Source organism: Mesocricetus auratus, unplaced genomic scaffold (assembly GCF_017639785.1).
Source record: "Mesocricetus auratus isolate SY011 unplaced genomic scaffold, BCM_Maur_2.0 Super-Scaffold_100015, whole genome shotgun sequence".
Taxonomy (NCBI): Eukaryota; Metazoa; Chordata; class Mammalia; order Rodentia; family Cricetidae; genus Mesocricetus; species Mesocricetus auratus.
This window is the reverse complement of record NW_024429198.1, coordinates 8,358,398-8,378,057: the sequence shown is the minus strand read 5'-3', so window position 1 is coordinate 8,378,057 and position 19,660 is coordinate 8,358,398. Positions and strand designations below refer to the sequence as shown.

The 19,660-nt window shown below is 45.7% G+C and overlaps 1 protein-coding gene across 8 annotated transcripts in view; it reads left to right on the top strand.

Annotated features, from left to right (window-relative positions):
- The window catches only part of Pdzd2 (PDZ domain containing 2), a 366,700-nt gene that overhangs the window by 176,905 nt on the left and 170,135 nt on the right, over positions 1-19,660 (top strand). For 2 of the 8 annotated variants that reach the window (XM_013119061.3, XM_040757640.1), the window contains exon 1: positions 9,404-10,323. The exons of the other annotated variants lie outside the window; for them this stretch is intronic. The gene's annotated coding sequence lies outside the window, so the exon portion shown is untranslated. Of the gene's footprint in view, positions 1-9,403; positions 10,324-19,660 lie in introns of those variants that run through there. 8 annotated transcript variants of the gene reach the window in all.

The window sequence follows — 19,660 nt, the reverse complement described above, 5'->3', positions numbered from 1 at the left end:
TCTGACTTCTACTTTGGTAACCATAGCACCTTCTGCTGCAGATTTGGATAACGATATTTCAAGTGCTTGCTGCAGCCACCAAGAGTTGAGGCCCTGACAGGTGTCCTTCAAATGTTAGCCCATGGCCTCTGGGGCAAAGAATGTGGTTGGCATTGCTTGAAATCAGTTAGCCCCAAAATGTTTTAAAGAAGATTCCAGATGAAATGAAGAGTGTAGGGATACTCCGGGCCATCCGTGGGCTTGGGAATGAGTGTACAGCTAACCTTTGCTTAGCTGGTAAGCATTAAGCCTGTGTAAATAGACTGTAGAAAGTTAAATTTCAGAAGATTCTTCTGTGAGTGACTTGGTTTCTTTCTACATCTATACTTAAGAATCGTGGTAATGTCCATCACATGGGTTTGGAGGTGATTAAAAGAAAATACAGGGCCTGGGCATGTGTGTAGCTCAGTTGGTAGAGGGCTTGCCTAGCATGCACAAAGCCTGGCTACAGTCCCTAGCATGGTGCCAACCAGGCATGGTGGTGCATGCCTGTAATACTCCACATGGGAAGTGGAGGCAGGACAATCCAGAGTTCACGGTCATCCTGGGCTATGTAGCAAGTCTCGGGCCAGTCTGGGATACCTGTCTCGACAATAAACAAGTAGAGAATGCATTGGAGAGTTTCACAGGAAGCCTGCTGTATAGTAAACTTCAATACACATTAGCCATGGTTCTTTCAAATTACATTTATTTGTTTTGTGTGTGATGGAGAATGGGGGGCATTCCTGAATTTATTAACCAAAAATGGCTGGCATTCATGCAACCAGTACTCAACAGGGACTTGTATGCACTAAGCCCAGAGATGGTCTTTGGGATAAAATGACAAACAAGGCTAGCTGATCTTCCCTGAAAGAGTGCCCAGTCTACAAGAGAGAGCAGATAGGTGAATGGCAGTGAGGGATGGGTTTCCTGGAGAAGGTGGTATCTATGCTGAGTCACGAGTGGTGATTAGGAATTGGCCAGGTGACTACAGTTGGAGTCAGAACATCCCCCATTTGTGTGTTCGGGACTATGGTAAGAGAAAAATCTGTCTGCATCATCCTGGGCTGGCAGTTCGCCATCTCCCCCAGGTGCCAAAAGATGGCCGGAGACGAGTTAAATTTTACACTTTGTCATACACAACCACACAGAAACCACCCATGTTTTCTGACTGTAGAGACAGAATAGAAAATGTTGTCATCAGGTCTGGAGCATGGGGGAGGGGAACACATCTCCCTCTCCTCTGGTTTCTGTTAATGTGATTTATGCTCTATCTAGGAATGCAGCCTTTTATTTGACTGAACCAGCTGAAGTCTCCAAGTCACAGCTGCACGTCCCTTTCTCTCCCACCCCATTTTTCATCAGCGTTCTTTGGGCCGAAGGTGACCAAGGCTCCAGGTTAGGTGGCTGCAGGAAGGGGCAGTGGATGAGGATTGAGACTGAAAAACTTCACCCAGGACTTCCTGACTCTTGTATTGATGCTTTGGAAGAGGCAGAGAATGCGCCAAGGGAGGGACCATAACACAATAGGCATCATTAAGGAAGCCCCAGTGAGAAGGACCCTTTGTCCTAGTGCTTCCTCCCCCTAAGGTCAACTTGGACTTCCTTTAATTGGCTTTGGGCTCCCATACCAAATTGGTTTCTCATCAGGACTACTTTCCCTGGGCAGAAGCAGAGCCAACAAATACTTGAGTCCCTAAACATAGATCTGCTGTGGCAAGGCCGTGGGTGTTAGCAAAGTCGATGCTTGTCCATCGACTGTGTTTATGCATAGGTTTATACAACAAGGCTTCATGGGGCTCCTCCTGTTGGCTTTGTGTTGTAGGAAAGGAGCAAAAGGAAGAGGCTGAAAGCTTGGATTCTTAATGGCCTTTAAAGGGCTCATAGCATAATTTCTTAGCTAGAGCATTCTTCACACTTTGGACTGGGAAGTCACTGGGAGAATCTGGTCTGTGTTTAGGGGGATGTATATAGCTGCATCCCAGGTCCCTTACCCGCTAGATGCCTGAAGCACTCCTCCTTGAAATGATGACTACAGGAACATCTCCAGACATTACACATGCCCCTTATGTAGTGAGGGAAAGATGAAAAATAAGTCCTAGTTGTGACCCCAATCTTAACTTCTAAGACATTATCCCAGATGCTGTATATACACTTTTGTACTTAATTGCCCTTCTTTGAAAAAAACCTGCAAGGAGGAGCTTGACTGTGAAAGTAGGAAATGTTAAGGAACTCACTAGAACCCGGTGGGCAGTAGTTGTGATTTGGACTTTCTCATTCCACAGTGTCTCTAAACAGACATAGAACCCTCAGGGAAGATGGTTGGAGAGAGGTGGTGAGAGCCAAGTAAGTTACCATGAGTTTATTAGAAAATCAGTGATGGAGTGCTCAAAAGAGAGAGGTAGCAGTGTGCTGGGAGCCGGGGGTGAAGAACACCTTCTACAGACATCAGAATGGTCTTCGAATGTTTGTGGGTAACAGGTTGACTAGCACGGGGAGTTAGGCACCTCACCAAAGGTTTAGAATCAAAGGGTCTACCTGATCATGGACTTGGCACAAGAAAGATTTGTATCCAGAGCACTGTGTGACAACTAAGAACAGGCATGATTTCCACATGGACTCTGAGTCCCATATCCTCAACTTACCAGTATGTAGTGAGAAGCCACACCACCGATCTTAAAGTCCAGTTTCATTGTCTGGAAAAAAAAATCCCAGTAATCGGTGCTCCACTGTAGTTTAGATGGTGGGTGGGACAGAGAAGGCCCATGTGTTGAAGACATTGGCCCCAGATATTAGGATCTGTGGACCTTTAGGAGGGAGGGCAATATGTAGGAAGTAGGTGGGTCATTAGTGTCATGCCTCCAAATATTGAGTCCAAAGCTCTTTCTTGAATGCTTCCTAGCCAGAAGGAGCTGCCACCCCCAAAGGCCTAAAAGCAATGAGTCTATCTAGCATGGAGCAGCACCTATAAAACCATAAACCAACACCAACCTCTTCTCTTGAAGATAATTCCATCAGGTATTATGTTAAAATGAAGCAAAATTTACTTCAGATTATGGAAAGATTCCAAGCCTAGAATAAAAATTTGAATTAAAATGTGGTAGTTCTAGGAGAGAACTTTTGGGGTCTAGAACATAGACAATGAATATTGGGTTTTAGCATTTGGTTCTGTTGTCCTTCACTAGAGATTAGAATCCTTGCTGTAAATAATAGCTTTTGAATTAAAGCCTGCAAAGGTGTCCTCTAGGTGCCACAATTTCCCATACTATATGCATGGAAGAATCCCAAGCTGGTGTCTTTGGATTGTTACCATTGCAAATGGTTCAGTACTTCTGTGGGGGCCTCAAAGAATAGTGTTGATGTCATCTTAGCAGGATGATTTCTAAGGGAGGAAGAGGCAAGCAATGTGGACTTCTCTTCATCAATCCATATGCCCCATACTGACTGAAGACCCTTTTGATTCTGGACATCATCATGTCCTGTTAACTGCACCTGGAATGCCAGTGAGTCACCTCTCTCCCTGTGTGTCCCCTGACTAGGGAGAATTGTTAGTCGATGGGCACTGTGTCAGAATCCTGAGCTTTCTTCTTGGTGCTTGCTGAGGTCAGCCACTGACACTTTGTATCTATGGAGAGAGCTCGTGGCCTGGATGTGACTGGGGATCTTGGTGATCTCCTGGGAATTTCCGCTTGCTGTTTCTCTCGGGCTTTTTATAGCTACATAAGGTTTAGATCTGCTAGCAAACACTTGTATAATGATGCCTCTCTCTGTTTATAGACTCAGGATAAATTGTCCTAATGGGAAATATCTGTCTTTGGGAGTGATTTGGATCAAGGCTTTTTATTTTGTGTTTATGTGCAGTTCATCTGCCTTTCAAAAAATCGTTTTGATGTCTGCTTCATTCATGTGACTTGTCCCTTGCTGATAAACAACAGGACTCAATAAACCTTACAAAGTCTGTTTTGATCTAAAAGTAGCTGGCACTGGGAAATACGTGACCCAACCATGTTTGTTCCCATGGATGCTGTATCAGAAGACACCATTGGATTTGAAAACTCATAGAGGACATTGGATAAGAAGCCAGGAAGCAACTGGCCAGAGCCTTGTCCACCAGCATCCTAGGAATCTGCTTTCAATTCAGTTGTCTTAGGATCTCACGGCACAGTAGCATGGTATTTACTCACCCACTATGTAAGGTTAATTTCTAAGTGAATAATTACCCGCTTTTAAAGATTGTTAGTTTTATGTGTTTAGCCTGCACATGTATCTGTGCACTGTGTGGATGTGTGGTACCTTTGGAGGCCAGAAGAGGGCACTGGCTTCCGTGGACCTGGAGTTAAGACAGTTGTGAGCCACCATGTGGGTGCTGGGAACTGAACCCCAGTGCCCTGCAGGAGCATCAGGTTCTCTTAACTGCCGACTCATCTCTCCAGCTCCCAGTTTTTTGTTTTGTTTGTTTGGATTCTTCGGTTCTGTAAACTGAAGAACGGCACCTTCTCTGTGGTGGAATGACCCCATCCATCCCTTTCACGGCTGTGTTCGGAAGCCTCGCCCAACACCCCTCCCATTCCAGACCCCACCCCTGAGAGAGCCCGCAATCAGAGGCTCCACCCCCGGAGGACATTTAAAGCTCCCTTTTCATGGCTTCCCCTCGTGGTTTTTGTTTCTCCTCTTCCCCTTGGATCGCCTGGGAATGCTTTACTCATATTAAAACCTGGACTTTAATTCGGCTTGATTGGCTTATTGTATCTGCATTGTTACCCACTACTGGGCTACCAGGGGACATATTTTTAATCAGGTTGTACTAGGAAAAGACGTTTCATTCTCTAGACTTGGTCTGCACTTAACCACTTTGTTTTTGTTTTTGTTTTCAGTATCCCCTCCCACTGACTGAGGACGGACACTTAGTGACAGGAGGTAGCAGTGGGGTAACTGAGTACACCCCTTTGAGTCAGGCTAAATGGGTTTGAACTGAGACCGCCAGCATTTACTAGCTGTATTACTTAACCTCGCTGTGACTCAGCTTCTGTGTGTTCCACAAAACCAGTAATTACTCCTACTTCACAGAGACACTGCAACCTAAATGAGATAGACAGAATGCATAAAGTAGAATAGGCACAGTGCCCACGTAATAATAGTAAGAGCATAATAATTCACGATTATCATCAACTGCTAAGTTGATGAAGCAATGCTTTCTGCATGCTTAAACAGTTTACATGTGAGCGAATCCATGAACTATACTTACGTTCAATATACTTATGCTCAGTAACCAAAGATGGGTGTATTTATAGAGAATGCAAAGGCCCAGGCTTGGTGGATCATGGGTGTTTTCTCATGAGTTAATAATATTGACCATGGAAGGCCAGGACCTTTGCGCCCACATTTGATGTGATAACTGAGAAACACTGCAGTTTTTCATTGTAGCGTCTGCCTAAACATGCAAGACTCAGGATGGCAGGTAAGTGAAGATTATCACTGATGTAATGTGAGGCAGGTCTTATGTTAAGCTGGTATGTATTAGTAGGATAGTAGGATAAGCAAGTCTTCTTTATATCTAACCCGAATTTTAATGGTGTATTTAGTCTCTTACCTCTCCTGTCCTCTGCAGAGATGAAGAACAGCTGGCCTGCATCCTCTTTATAGGAGAAGACTGTTATGTTTGCCTGGGGCACTTTTTCTGCACAGACTAAACAACTCCAGGTCCTTTAACCTTGTCTCATAGGTTCTATTTTTCTGTCTCCTTAATCATTTCAGCTCTCTTTTGGAACTTTTCCAGTGTCTCTACATCTTTTAAATAAAGGTCCTCAGATGGAACATATACCTTATAAGAGCGTGTCTGCTGTCAAATTCGTTATCACAGCATTGGGGACCGATGTGCACTGACATTTATGGCGGCTCTCCACCATTGCGAACATTTGAGTAGTGTGTTGTCTGGTTCCTGTCAGTTCTCCAGGCAGATTCTTAGTCAACTCATGACCTGCTTTGATCGCTACTTTCAGTTTGTCTTGAATCAAGACACTAAGCGCGTTTGTGTCTGTCCCCACTGATTATCGCCCCCGAGGATACAATTTTGTAATCAGCCATCATTCCAAACCCCCAAACTCTATTTAATGAGCCATTTCCGTAATGTGTTGAAGCTGCTTTGGAGTTTCTTAACATATCAGCGATTCCCTCTTGGATTCATGTTATTTGTAGTCTCTAGGTGTCCACAAAAAGATTTCCAGCATTATTGAATCCAGACCCAAGATAAAAATCATGGTGCACACTTGAAGTCTGCCTTTGTTTACTGGGCTCTTGATCTCTTTTCCAGCCAGGAGTGGAGCCTGGGGAGGGAAAGGCAGGCCGGTTCCTATCTTTCTGACGGGCTGATGAGAATGTCGTATGTTTTCCAAAGCTTTCCTGAAGTTGAGACATTATGCAGATGTGGACAAATTGCTAATCTCCCAGCTCATACACACCCTGGACTGATACTTAGTGGGGAAAAGGGCTATTTATTTGCATTATCCTTGAAACTGTAGACTATTTTAAACAGCACTGATTTGCCCATCATAAATTCTGTACTGGGGTGAAGCCATGGAGAGAGTTAGATGCTGACGTGTGAAACTCAACCAGAAAGACACTCAAAAAGGGAAAGGTACCACTGGAATTATTAGAAAATTGATCAAGTTGAGCTTAGCTCCCATGAAACGTCTTAGATACTGAGATGTCATGTGAAGGGATGCTAGTGTATCCTCTAGGATGTCTGCCTGCGGCAGAAGAGCTAGAAAAGGGAAGGGAGGGGGTGCTAATGTCCATGATACCCCAACTTCTTAAACTGTGGGTCATGACCCAATCATAACAGAATGTGGGAGTAGGGGGAAAACTAGAAATAGTAAAAAGGTTTCTAATGTCCAGTGGCCAAAAACAAATTCAATATCAAATCTATAAAGAATCTGAAGTGGTTGCCTGTGTTGCATCTTTCAAATTCAGTGTGTCTTTGGTACTCTTCCAACCCTACCCCTACCGTGCATACACACACACACACACACACACACACACACACACACAGTTCTTCTGGAGCTGTCCAACTTGGGACTTTTTAGGGATCTTTTCCTGGGACCTGTGCTTGTCTGTCAAACTGGCTGGCCAGCAAACCCCAGGGATTGTCCTGTGTCAGTCTCCAGCCCCACTTATGCCACCAAGTCTGCTTTTTACATAAGTGCTGGAGGTCAAACTTAGGGCCCCTTACTGGGACAAGAAGCACAGTACAAACTGACCAATCTCCCCAGCCCGCACTCTTGGTTCAGATCATACATGACAACATGAGATCTTTGCACTGTGTGTCCTCATGCCACGTAGTGATGACTCTGCTAAAACACCTCCACTCAGACTGTACTGCGGTGTTTTGACTACCCAAAGCTTCCTGCTTGTCCAGAAATGTAATGGTTCAATTAGAGAAAGCAGACAGAAACTTCCTACAATCATTTTTAGAATATAATTCATCTTTGGATTGAATTCTATTAGAACGTTTGGTTTTAAAACCCTGCTATTTACACTGCTAAACTGAGTTTTATACAAATCATTAAATTAACGTGGACTTGGAATTAAGACAGAATTTCTAGCAACTTCTGAAATGGTCCTAAACTTCTGCCATCTTACACTACATGTTTTGTTTTGTCTTTTAGAAACAGGGTCTCACTATATAGCTTTGACTGTCTTGGAACTCATTATGTAGACCAGACTAGTCCCAAGCTCACAGAGATCCACCTGCCTCTGCCTCTCCTGAGTGCTGGAATTAAATGTGTGGGCCACCTTGCTTGCCTGATTGTGAAGCAGCATTCTCAACTGATGATTATAAAATGTCTGTCAACTCTGACAAACTTTGAGGATGGCCGTGTCCTAAAATAGCAGATTTTTCACACAAAATTAGTTTAAAAAAATAAACCAGCCAGGCGGTGGTGGCGCACACCTTTAATCCCAGCACTCAGGAGACAGAGGCAGGCGGATCTCTATGAGTTTGAGACCAGCCTGGTCCCCAAGATCTAGTTCCACGACAGTCTCCAAAGCCACAGAGAAACCCTGTCTCAAAAAACCAAAAATAAATAAATATATAAATCGGTAAAGTAACTTAATAAAAAAAAACCAGCATCTCATCATGTCAATTTGCTTTCATCTTTCATGAATGATAAAATTACATGTATACTGAAGAAGTGTTTTAAATTAATTTCTTCATGCATTATTATCAGTACATGTTTGCTTGGTTTATCTAACTTATACACTTACATATCCAAAGTTGTGTAACAGTTTCCCAAGTTAAAAGGAGTTGCAAATAGAAAACGTTTACAAAGTTTTATTGTCTGGGATCAAGATGCTTTTCTGTAAAGAGTGGAGATGCAGCAGTCTTTTCTGAAATCACGTTGTCTTTTGAGGAACTGGCCGGCAAAGCTAGCCTCCCCAGACACACACCCTGTTCCTGAGACCTCCACCAGGTGGTGTTGGCTACAGAGACTCCATTTTAAGATGAACTGTCAAAGGAGGAATGCCACAGCCTGCCTCTTTCTGGTTTCTCTTGTGCTGGTCTGAATGAAGCCACTGGGGGTAATCCGAGGGTTGGCAAATTGTGGCGATTATTTACCGTGTGTTCCCGGGCAACTCCTGGGAGTGGGCAGATTTCCAACTGTGGCTTGACATGGGCTGGCCTCTCATAGGCTCTAATTACCCATTCCAGTGGCTGTAATGGTACTGGGAACTGCAGCCTTCTCTGGCTTCCTCCATTGTAATTAATTGCATCGAATTCCAAAAGATTTGTCCGTTGCAAAGCTCTTTTACTTTCAGGAGCTGCCGGATGTCCCGGCAGAGACTGATAGCTTGAAGAGGCGGATGAAGTGGAACCGTGCAAGATTGATACAAAGCAAGGAACTGCTGGGAAGGGTGTGTGCCTGTCTGTGCAAGTCCCAGGAGGAGGCATAGGGCTGCAAGTGAGCTTGTTTGTGCTGGCATTCCTTCATTTAACCTCAGGAGCTCTCTCTATCCCTAGCTCAACTCTCTGGGAGCACCAAGTTGGAACCCTCAGAGCCAGGTGAAATGTGTTTTGTTTGAGCAGAAGTTCCTTAATGGTTTGAGGTTTGGCACAGCAGTGCTTTTACGTTTCAACAAGTGTTAGGACTGGAAACTTAGAATAAAATACAGTTGGAGTTTTGAGAAGCCATGGAATGACGGGGCGGGGGCTCTTCTCAGCCTTCTCTCCTCCTTAAAGAAAAGCAAACACCGTTTTCCGAAGTCGCTCTTGCATTCTCATTAAGACAGGAAGCCTTCGGTGGGTGTGACATAAACAAGTTGGGCTCATGGGTCGGGCTTCCTCATCAGTTTGCAGCTGGAGAGAGGGCTGCGCCCGCCGCTCAAGCCCATACGGGCCTCTGGGGATGACTTGTTGCTGAGCCCCGAGAAGGTGGGAGGGGCAGACGAACCGAGAAGGTATAAAGGAAATGCTTTAGCCGTGCAGTCACTGGCGATTGTAATTCAGGGGTGGTGAGTTTGGTTATTCCAGCAGAAGGAATCTGATTTGGAGTTTCTGGAAAGTTCCCTGACATCCCGCCTGGTAGGATAGTTGTGATTTTAGTTGGGGGCTCCCCCGCCCCAACAAGAAGCCAGGCTTCTGCTGATGGTGAAGCGTAGTGGTCATGAAATGAATGATGTTTGGAGATGCAGCAGCTTAGAGTGTAGGAAAACTTCGGCCAGGGTGGGGATACCAGGGGAGTAGGGGAGCATTTTTCCCAGTTCACAGCAGGAAGCTCCCATGCACTAGAAGCAAACAAAAGTGCCTGAAAGAGAAACCCCAAACTTCATGCAAACCTCGGGGCGGTTTCCTTTTCCCTGCAGAGAACAGGGTGTAGGGGAAAGGACTCTGAAATGCCAAAGAGTTTTGACAAGTGAGGAGTCAGGCTAGGATTGCATTACAGCCTTTTTATAACCCCCTCCACCCGCCGAGCAGGGAGGGGTCCTCCCTGTACATCCGTAGCCTTCCGGGAGGAGCGTTGGCGACGTCCTGCAGGAGCAAAGCCTCAGGACCACGGGACAGCCCGGGGGACCTGGGTAGTGTAGCGTCCCGGCAAAGCCTGCCTTGCCCCGCCCCGCCCTGCCCTGCCCTGCCCAGCTCCGTGCCCCGGGCTGCCAGCAGGTGCTGGAGCTAATGACGGGTCTCTGGAGCTTGTTCAGCTGAACCCCATCGGATTACCCCGAGGCCTGCTGCTGCCCCTAAGGCTCCCGGAGCTGCTGAGGAAAGAGGTCTGAGAGAGAAAGCTTCCAGAAGTGACTTCGAAACTGGAGGTAAGAATCTAAGGGGGGGAGCCCAGGGGGAGCCAGGCCTTGCGATCTGATCCAGATTGAGGTGCATAGTGACACTGGATTCACCAATGTGGGGATTTATCCACAACCTCTCAAAATGAGTGGCCACCTGCCTGGCTTGTGACTTTCTATTGGGGGTTTGCTTGCCTGGGATGGTTTGTATTCACTGGGAGGAGCGATTTGGAACTGGTTTGACAATGATGACTACGTAAGGAGGCTCGCACCCTCTCTCTTGCTCTTTCTTGCTCTCTCTCGCTTTCTCTCACCGTGTGTGTCAGTGTGGTGTGTGTGTTTCCATTGAAACAGTCTAGGGATTAGTCCTACTGTGCTTGGACCTTTCTCCTGGCTTTTGGTTAGCTTCTAATTACCTTTGGTAGAGCAAAGCTGTTCCCTCTCCCAGGGAACTGTGTGAATGTTTCCACACATAAGGCTGTCATCTCCTCTAGGGACAGATCTTTGCCCCAAATTACTAAACAGTGTGCTTGGACAACAGCTCTGTTCACTGATGTGCAAACTGTTGTGATTGGACTACCCAGAAGTTAAAAGATTTTTTTTTAAGGAAGGATCCTTGGAAAGAGGATAGCACTTTATTGCTGTTGTTTTGGGTATTTGTCTGGCCTTATTGAGACAGGGCTTCCCTCTGTATGTAGCCCAGGCTGACCTCAGACTAGTAGCGATCCCCCTACCTAAGCCTCCGGTGCCAGACTATAGATAGTATAGTTGTGAACTATCTATGGTTGGTGGTGTCAGGTTTTTTTTTTTTTTTTTTTGCATCTCATACTTCTGTTGAAGTACACAGTTTAGAAGTGCGAAGAGTGAAGTGACTTCAAAATAAGAGCAAAGGAGAGGAAAGGTTCTTTTTTTAAAAAGGTTTGTTTGTGTATTTTATGTATATGAGCGCTCTGTCTTTGTGAACACTGGAAGAGGGAATTAGATCCCACCACAGGTGGTTGTGAGCAACTATTCGTTGCTGGGAACTGTACTGAAGGCCTCTGGAAGAACAACCAGTGTTCTTAACCACTGAGCCATCTCTTCAGTCCCAGAGAGACTATGTTTCTAAGAATAGAAACATTTTCTTCTTTGCACAAAATGGGTGGAGCTGAATATGATAGGGAACATAATCTATAAAATACAGTGCGGTAACTCTTTTATAACCCCAAACTACATTGTAGGTGAATTATAAAGTTAAGATTCAAGATTCTCAGACCTCCAGTCATACCTACACTGGCTCTAGGAACAGCCGTGGGACACTGCGGTGGCATTCAGAGCTTTGTGGAGGGGAGTCTGTTGGATTGTGTAGAAATGAATTAGCCAGGTGGTGGTGACACATGCCTTTAATCACCATGTGTGAGCCGGAGATCTCTTGAGTTTGAGGCAAGCCTGATCTATAGAGCAAGTTCCAGGACAGCCAGGGCTATACAGAAAACCCCTGTATAATGCTCCCCCAGCACCCCCCCAAATTCTTAGACCAGAGCCAGAGGCAAAAAATGGGATACTGTAGGGAAAGTGATGTGGAAGCCAATATAGACTGAGTTCCTATGGTTTGCTCCAAATCTCTCAGCCTGCTCTGCTGGGTTTAACGCAACTGTTGGGAGACCCGTTTAGGCAGTCCACCACCCTGCTTAGCCACAGTGGAAAGAAACTAGTATAGGAGGAGCAGCCACACCAAGAACTTGTTTCCCACTCCCATAAATTACCTGGCATCCCATCACACATGGTAGATTCTCTTCAGCCTCCATTGCTGCTAATGTCTGGATACCCCAGGGCTCCCATTCCTCCCTGTCTCCCGGACATGCCGTTCAGCCCTGCCTTACTAGGGTATCACTTCTCCAGAGCTGTGGCCTGGCAAATGTGCCCTGACTTCTTCAGTGGGTATTCACTCCAGGGTGCTGTTTGGGCTCTTCCCAATTCGTGTGTGGCTTGCCATCCTTATTCTGGCATCCATTTGGAAGTCTGAGCTATTCTTTATCAAAGTACACTCATCAGTAATTTTAAGTCACTTGACTGACTGACTGATTGATTGATTGATTGATTGATTGATTGAGATTGGATATCACTATGTCACCTTGGCTGGCCTCGAAACTGCTATGTAGATCAGACTGGCTTCTGCCTCCTAAGTGCTGGAATTGAAGGCATGTACCCACTACGCTCAGCTCAAGAATCATTTATTTTTATAGGACTTATAACTAGGGACAGCAACCGTTCCCTTACCCCTCACCAGCTGTAGTTCCTGTGCCCCAGTTACACTCTCAACATGGTCTACTCATTTTGAGTGGCAGGTGAATCCTGCCCACCCCATGGCTCATCTTTCTTGTAGAGCCTGTCCTGTCTGATTGCACTCTGGGTCTGCTGCCCTTGAGCAAAGCTGAGTGCATCAGCAGCGAGGTAGAACTGAAGGAGTCCGGGAATGTTTTAAATTAGGGGAAAGAGGCCGGGCGGTGGTGGACCGACATCCTCCGAAGCAATACAGAGAAACCCTGTCTCGTAAAAACAAAAACAAAAAAAATGCCAGCAAATCTGCAAAGCAAAGCATTAAGACAGCGGACACCATATGGTATGAAACCAGGGGAAGTTCAAACTGGCCCTTGGCTTTTATAAGCTAGCCTGTTCCAGATTTCCTTATCGCATGTCATTTAAAATCAGTCTTCTTCACTTGGGGTTACTGCAATCTACGAGCAACAAACCCCTTCTTGCCACCCCAGGTATCCCAATAGTTACTGTTACCTTTGCAGTGGGAAGACAGCTAGGTTATTCTCATCTGCCTACATAAGAGGCTGAGTTGAGAGGAATCCTACTTGGAATCAATGTAAGAAATGAGGAAGCAGGCTGCTCCAACCTGAACGAGCCTGTGGCTTCCCTAACTCCTTTCAGAGCTACGGTGGCACATCAATCAATCTCCTCCACCTGTATCGCTTCAGTGACAAAAACCACCAAACCGTGGCTCAAAACGGCTTACATAAAGGACAGGAAGCGAGGAGAAGGCATGTTCCAGGCAAGTTCTCCATCTCTCAGCAAGGGCTTTCTCCCTCACATCACCCTCAGGTTGGAGGCTAGAGGCCAGTGTTTCCAGACAGCTACATGCAGACGATGACAAGAGCGCAATTTTGTATCTTTAAGAAATGAACGAAGTTCACACAGATCTGTTTTCACACCTCATCACACCCAGGGAGTTCTTCCCTCTTTCCGACTCTGGGCTGGGCTGTGGAATGAAGGTACCCTGACAGGGTAGGGATAGGCTGAGCAGCTCAGAGAACAGCACTTTTCTGGGCCCACATGACTTTTCCACCACTCGCCAGCTGACTGGGGGGAGGGCTGAAGAGACAAACGAACAGGAACATCTTTCACAGAAGTCACGAACAAGGAACCTTGTAAGCCGGAGCATCACATACTCAGAAATACCCTTTGCTCCGTGCTCCATCCAGTAAGTGACCAATCAGTTCCAAATCACTCAGTCAATAACCAACCCGTTCAGAGCCTAGGACACCTTCAGGTACAGTGTGCAGTGTGGCCTGTTTGTGTGTCTACCGTGGCAGGCACCTGTGAGGGTGGGGCAAAAACGCAGGAGAAAGAACTGAAGAAAGTCTCAGGGCGAGGCTAGGCACATCAGGCAGGGACTCCACACGACTTGCTGAAAGCTTAACAGTTTGCAAAAATGGTGGGCAAGCTGAACTAAGATAAAGCAAACAGGAGAAAGGGTGACTGCAGCAGCTTTCGAAGCTGCCAGGCACATAGACTAGCAGTGGTAACCTGGTGGTACCCAACTTCCAGATGAGAGCAAGCTGATCCCAGTGCAGCTTTGGAAAAAGCCTGGAAGCCTGCTTACTGGCCTCCATCCCCAGTACTCCAGGGAACCCTGTGCACCAAGCAGACAGGGGTGCCCGCAAATGCAGGTAGGCCGGCTGAGGGTCAGTGTATGAAGCCATGGGATCCCCGAATCCTCTCCTTTAGTCCTAGATCGCAGGTGAAGGCCTGCACTCTGCTGCCTCTTTTCTCTGAGACGTCAGAACAGTTCCAGACATGGAATCGCCTGTCATAGCTGGTGGGTGAGGGACCAACAAGGTCTCCGGAGTAAATGTTATGGCTCCTATTCCCTCCAGAATGTCACCTCAAGAGAGCCCCTCTCACAGAGACTTCTCTCCACCTAGGCAGTCACCCCTAGGAGAGTGTTTCTGTGGATGAGAGTTCTCCATTCACAACACCAGCCAGTGGGTCTTTGGCGGAGGGGGCCATCCCTGGGATGCACTCTCAAGTCACGTAAAGAGAGTAACAACCATTGGCTCCCAGCCTGGGCAAGATGCTATGCCGCTCAGTTACTGCGCAAACGTGCACTGTGCCAGCCATTGTATGTTCGGAGACACTGCCCTGGGTCTCCTTAATGAAAAGAAAATGTTGCTCAGAATCAACCCCATCCGTTCAGAGTTTCCAATTAGCATTTCAGGGATGGGTCAAGGATCATCTAACATGTTAGGAAAGCCTTTACCATGGAAGAGATTAAAAAACGAAACAAACAGCTACAGGGAAATCAGAGGAAACAGAAACAATGCGGGGAGGAGAGAAACACTTCAAAGACGCTGTCATGAGGACTGCAGAGTGGAGTCGCTTTTCATCCCCGAAACAATAACAGCAGGTTATTGTAAGACAACTCAGTACCTTAAGCAGCTCTTGGGATTTAGAGATTTGATGGCAGACATAAAAATGGGATATATATGGTCTGGGGATAAAATGAGGAAATTTCCCAGGAAGCAGAACTTTCAAAAAGGGAAACAGGAAACATAATAGAATGGACAAGTGTTTAATGATTCAGTCCATAAAAACTTCATCCAAATTAATGGCGCTCCAGAAGAGAGGAAGGGGGCTTGCTCTTTTTAAAAACCTCTGGAAAAAACTGTTCAGAACCAAAAGGCAGATTTTCTAGATTGAGATAGCTCGTCAGAAGGCCATAGACTCTTGTCCAAGATGTATTATAATAAATCTTCATTATAAAGAGAAAGAATATGAAAGGACAGAGGGTTAGGGTTAGGGTTAGGGTTAGGGTTAGGGTTAGGGTTAGGGTTCCTAGAGGGGGGAATAGATTCAAAAGACCAGCAAGAAAGATGACAGCTGACCTGTGTGCCAGACACCGCGTCTAGGTGTCCAGATAGGAAGGGGAAGGATTTCCACCATGAATTCAAACCTAGCTCAACCCGACAGTCAGAACTGGAGGCTCTCAAAACACGCACTTCACTCGCATGTTTTCTTGGGAACTTGTGGAACAGAACATAGAAGGTGAAGCTTGGGTGAGTTCAGATGGTTAAGGATGCCCATGGGAAAAAGGTAGAATGCATCCCCAGTACAGTGACCCACGGGCACACTAGGGTGGTGATCCAGTGACCCACGGGCACACTGGGGTGGATCCAGTGACCCACGGGCACACTGGGGTGGGGATCCAGTGACCCACGGGCACACTGGGGTGGGGATCCAATGACACACGGGCATACTGGGGTGGTGATCCAGTGACACACGGGCACACTGGGATGATGGGGATCCAGTGACACATGGGCACACTGGGATGGATGTCAGTGGTCTTTGAGGATTTAGTTCCTTCCCCTAATTTTTTTTTGTTTGTTTTATGAGACAGGGTTTCTCTGTATTCCTGGCCTCGAACTCACAGAGATTTGCCTGCCTCTGCCTCCTGAGTGCTGGGATTAAAGGTGTGCGCCACCACCGCCCGGCTTGCTGGCATTTTAAAGGTGAAATAAACTGTGGAAATGCTTGGTGGTGTCGGGAAGAATAGACTGGAGTAAACTCATTCTGTGTTTTCGGGTTTGGCTCAAGTGGCAGGGATGCTCTCTATTTTTATGAATGAGAGGCCTTATCTGAGCAAGTCCCATTCCTGATAAAACCTCAGCCTGAAGGGAAACCCCTACACTGCAGAAATCGCTCTACCACCATTGTCCTGTTTATATCCGGATGTCTTGTTAAAGCAAGACTCTAAGGAAGGGGAGTGCTTCATACTGTACGATAGCTAAGTTTTCTGAGTGCTTAGTCCCTGCCAAGCACTGTTACAATGTCACATGTGTGGACTTACCTCCTCTACACGAGGAGCTTAATGTGATTTAGTTTATTAACGTGTGTGTATTGGGAGGTACACACATGTGATAGCACACACATACCATCAGAGGACAACTTTTGTCCCATGCCACAGCATACAGGAGAGGTCAGAGGACAGGTTTTGGGGTGAGTTCTCTCCCATCTTGTTTCTGACCTCCCATTTTGCTTCGGGAGCTAACATTGGAATTATAGATGCATCCTGTCAAATCTGGCTTTTAAAAGTAGGTTCTAGGATGACCTGAAGGCCTCAGGCTTACATGGTAAGCCCTTTTAGGCACAGAGCCATCTTGCCAACCCTGCGTAATGATCTTAGGAAGATATTCTTATCCCCATTTCACATGGTGCTCATGGAGCCACGCTGTTTAGAGAAATGGTTCAAGGTGGTCAACACTTTGATGATGGTGTCGAGATCCCATTATCGGCCTCATTCAGAGACCATCCCACACTATGCTTTACACTGTGTAATCTGTCATATCCTAAACACCCTCGTACCATCTGTGGTGTTCAGCAGGAATTCACACACTGTTGTGAATGAGTAAACACCAGGGTTTTTCATATTATCATGAACTCATTGATTTTAATGGCAGCGCATTTCCCCATAGAGTCAAAGGCCATAATTTATCTAGTTCTTCCTCAAAAATTGTGTAGCACTATAGTATGGGTTACAATATCTGCGATCTCTTGAGAGGTGACATTTTACTGATTTAGCTGGTTTCGGTTTTTGAGTTAGGGACTCGCATAGCCCCTGGGGTGGCTTCCAATTCCTGACCCTCTTGCCTTCACCAGCCAAGTGCTGGGATTACTGGCATGTACATATCCTCCTTTTCATCCTTCTGGCTTCTCTCCACCTCTCCACATACCACCCTTAGGAGATGACCTCATCTTCATCCAAGTTCCAGATTCCCGTCTCTCACTAGAACCCCACATAAAAGCCTATGGCATCTGGGAAACACAAATAGTTTTGTAACTGTTTCCAGGGATCCCTGTTGAAAATTAAGCATGAGTTGGCAGAGAGTTGCTGTTTGGGATATTGATCCCTGAAATGTGTCCTGCCAAGGGCCATTTTCCAGGTGTTTTCTTATAACATGTCTTATTACACTTTTTAATCTAGAGATAATATATCAAACTCATTCATTATTTGTGACTTTTGGCTGACCTTTGAGATTCTTTTTTTAATTGCTATCTGATAGAAAATATAAATGGAAAAACTCATTTGTGTACATACTTTGAAATTTGAGATCTCTGGAATTGGCGGGGGCTGGGGGTGGGGGTCTCATAGGGCTGGGGGATAAAGGAAAATGAGATGATTTTGCCTGGTTGATGGGTGTCTTGACAGTTTCACTTTTTGGTCACTTATAAGCACCTTTTTGGTATTTTATAAACAAACATACTATGCCTTCGACTATTAAAAATAATTCCCAAGTTAATTACACTTCAAGTTCTCATTTTAGCAAATGTATTAATCTGTGATATAACAGCAAACATTCTTGATCATTCCATTTAGGTTCATCATATGGTATAGTCCTTTTACACAGTGTATAATATTTGAAAAATCAAAACTGTCTTTATCTTGGGCTAGAGACATGGCTCTGTGGGTAAGAGCACTTGCTCTGAGAGCATGCAGACCTGAGTTCGAATTCCCAGCACCCACATAAAAATCTGAGCACGACTGTAAACTCATAACACTAGCATTGAACAGTAGAATTAAGAGTGTCCCTCAGGGCTCTCTGTCCAGCCAGCATTGCTGAACGCTGGGTTTCTACTTCAGTGAGAAACCCTTCTCCAGGAAGTAAAGTGGGGACCAATAAACCAAGACAGCCAGCATCCTGCTCTTGTCACCACGTGTGTGTGCATGGACGCAAGTACTTGCACACTCATGTATATAGACCCCTCCCCCAACACACGTCCTAAATACATCTGAAATACGCATTATGCATATGGAAAACATGTGTGGCTTTCTTATCCCTCCCTAAGCCCCAAATTTATTTTCTGGTTTCCTCTGTACCACAAGAATCATGCTCATGATCTGCAACATTGGGTTCCCTTGCCTTTTACTTCTGGCTGGATCCAGCCTACAGGACTCCAACTGGTAGAAGATGGGAAGCAAGAGGGTTAATGTGTTCATCACCCACTCCTGGTCTTCTCAACAGCTCATTTCTCTCAAGGCCTCCAGGGGCAGTTCACATTCATGACCCCAGCCCTGCCCAGCCCTTCTGTGAATCATCCCTGTATGAAACTCTTTGAATTCAACCCTTTAGTATGTTTCTGATTCCTGGACATTGACTGACACATCTCTCTTCCTGATATAATAATCTTTTTTTTTCTTTTTTAAAGACAGGGTCTTACTGTGTAGCCTTGTCTGGCCTGGAACTCACTATGAGACTAGCCTGGTCTTGAACTCAGAGATCATCTGGCTCTGACTCCCAGGTGCTAGGATTAAAGGCACATGCCACCGTGCTGGGCCCTACTGTAATCTTAATTATCAAATCTGGCTCTAAGATTCTGATGTCATTGGCTTGACCACATCTGAATGGAATTGTATCTTTTCTGAGAGTTACTTTAAATCATCTTATTTCTCTTATTCTTCTCTATTAGATTCCAAGTCCCAGGTTGGGTGGGGGTGAAAAGACTTATTTAGAGAAGTATATCTAATATGCTGTTTGGCATCCAGAAGTAATAACAATTTATAACTCCTGAGGTCAAATAACATATGTAGAGAAGTGCATGATTTGTGAATAACATGTGTCTGTGAGTATTAATGGATTTCATAACCTGTCTGTGTATGCTTATAGTCATTGGTTCACTATGTAGTCAGTAATGCCCCGGGGGCTGCTGCAAATAATACAGTGTGCCTGGTACTCAGGCTCATGTCCTCCAGAATCAGGGGTCTTTTAGAGGACTAAAGTACTAGAAAATTCAAATAGAAAGGATTCCCACAGCATATCTAATCCAATTTCCTTCTTCTGAGGTAAAGTTCAGGTTGAGAAGTTGAGAGATTTTGTCTGGAGCAGGTTTAGCCAATGGCAGGATAGTGCCAGATTGGGTACCCTAACTGTCCTGCCCGGGGTCTTTCCCCATTTTGATATGGTCACACCTCCTGGCCATCTATGTGTTTCTGCTGCAGCAGTTGACCTGCATCAGGTGTCCTTAGAGAAGCCTGCTGCTATCCCTTATTGCTTCCCTCTGTGCTGCAAATGCAAACCAGGCAGTCATGCTCTGAGCTCATAAT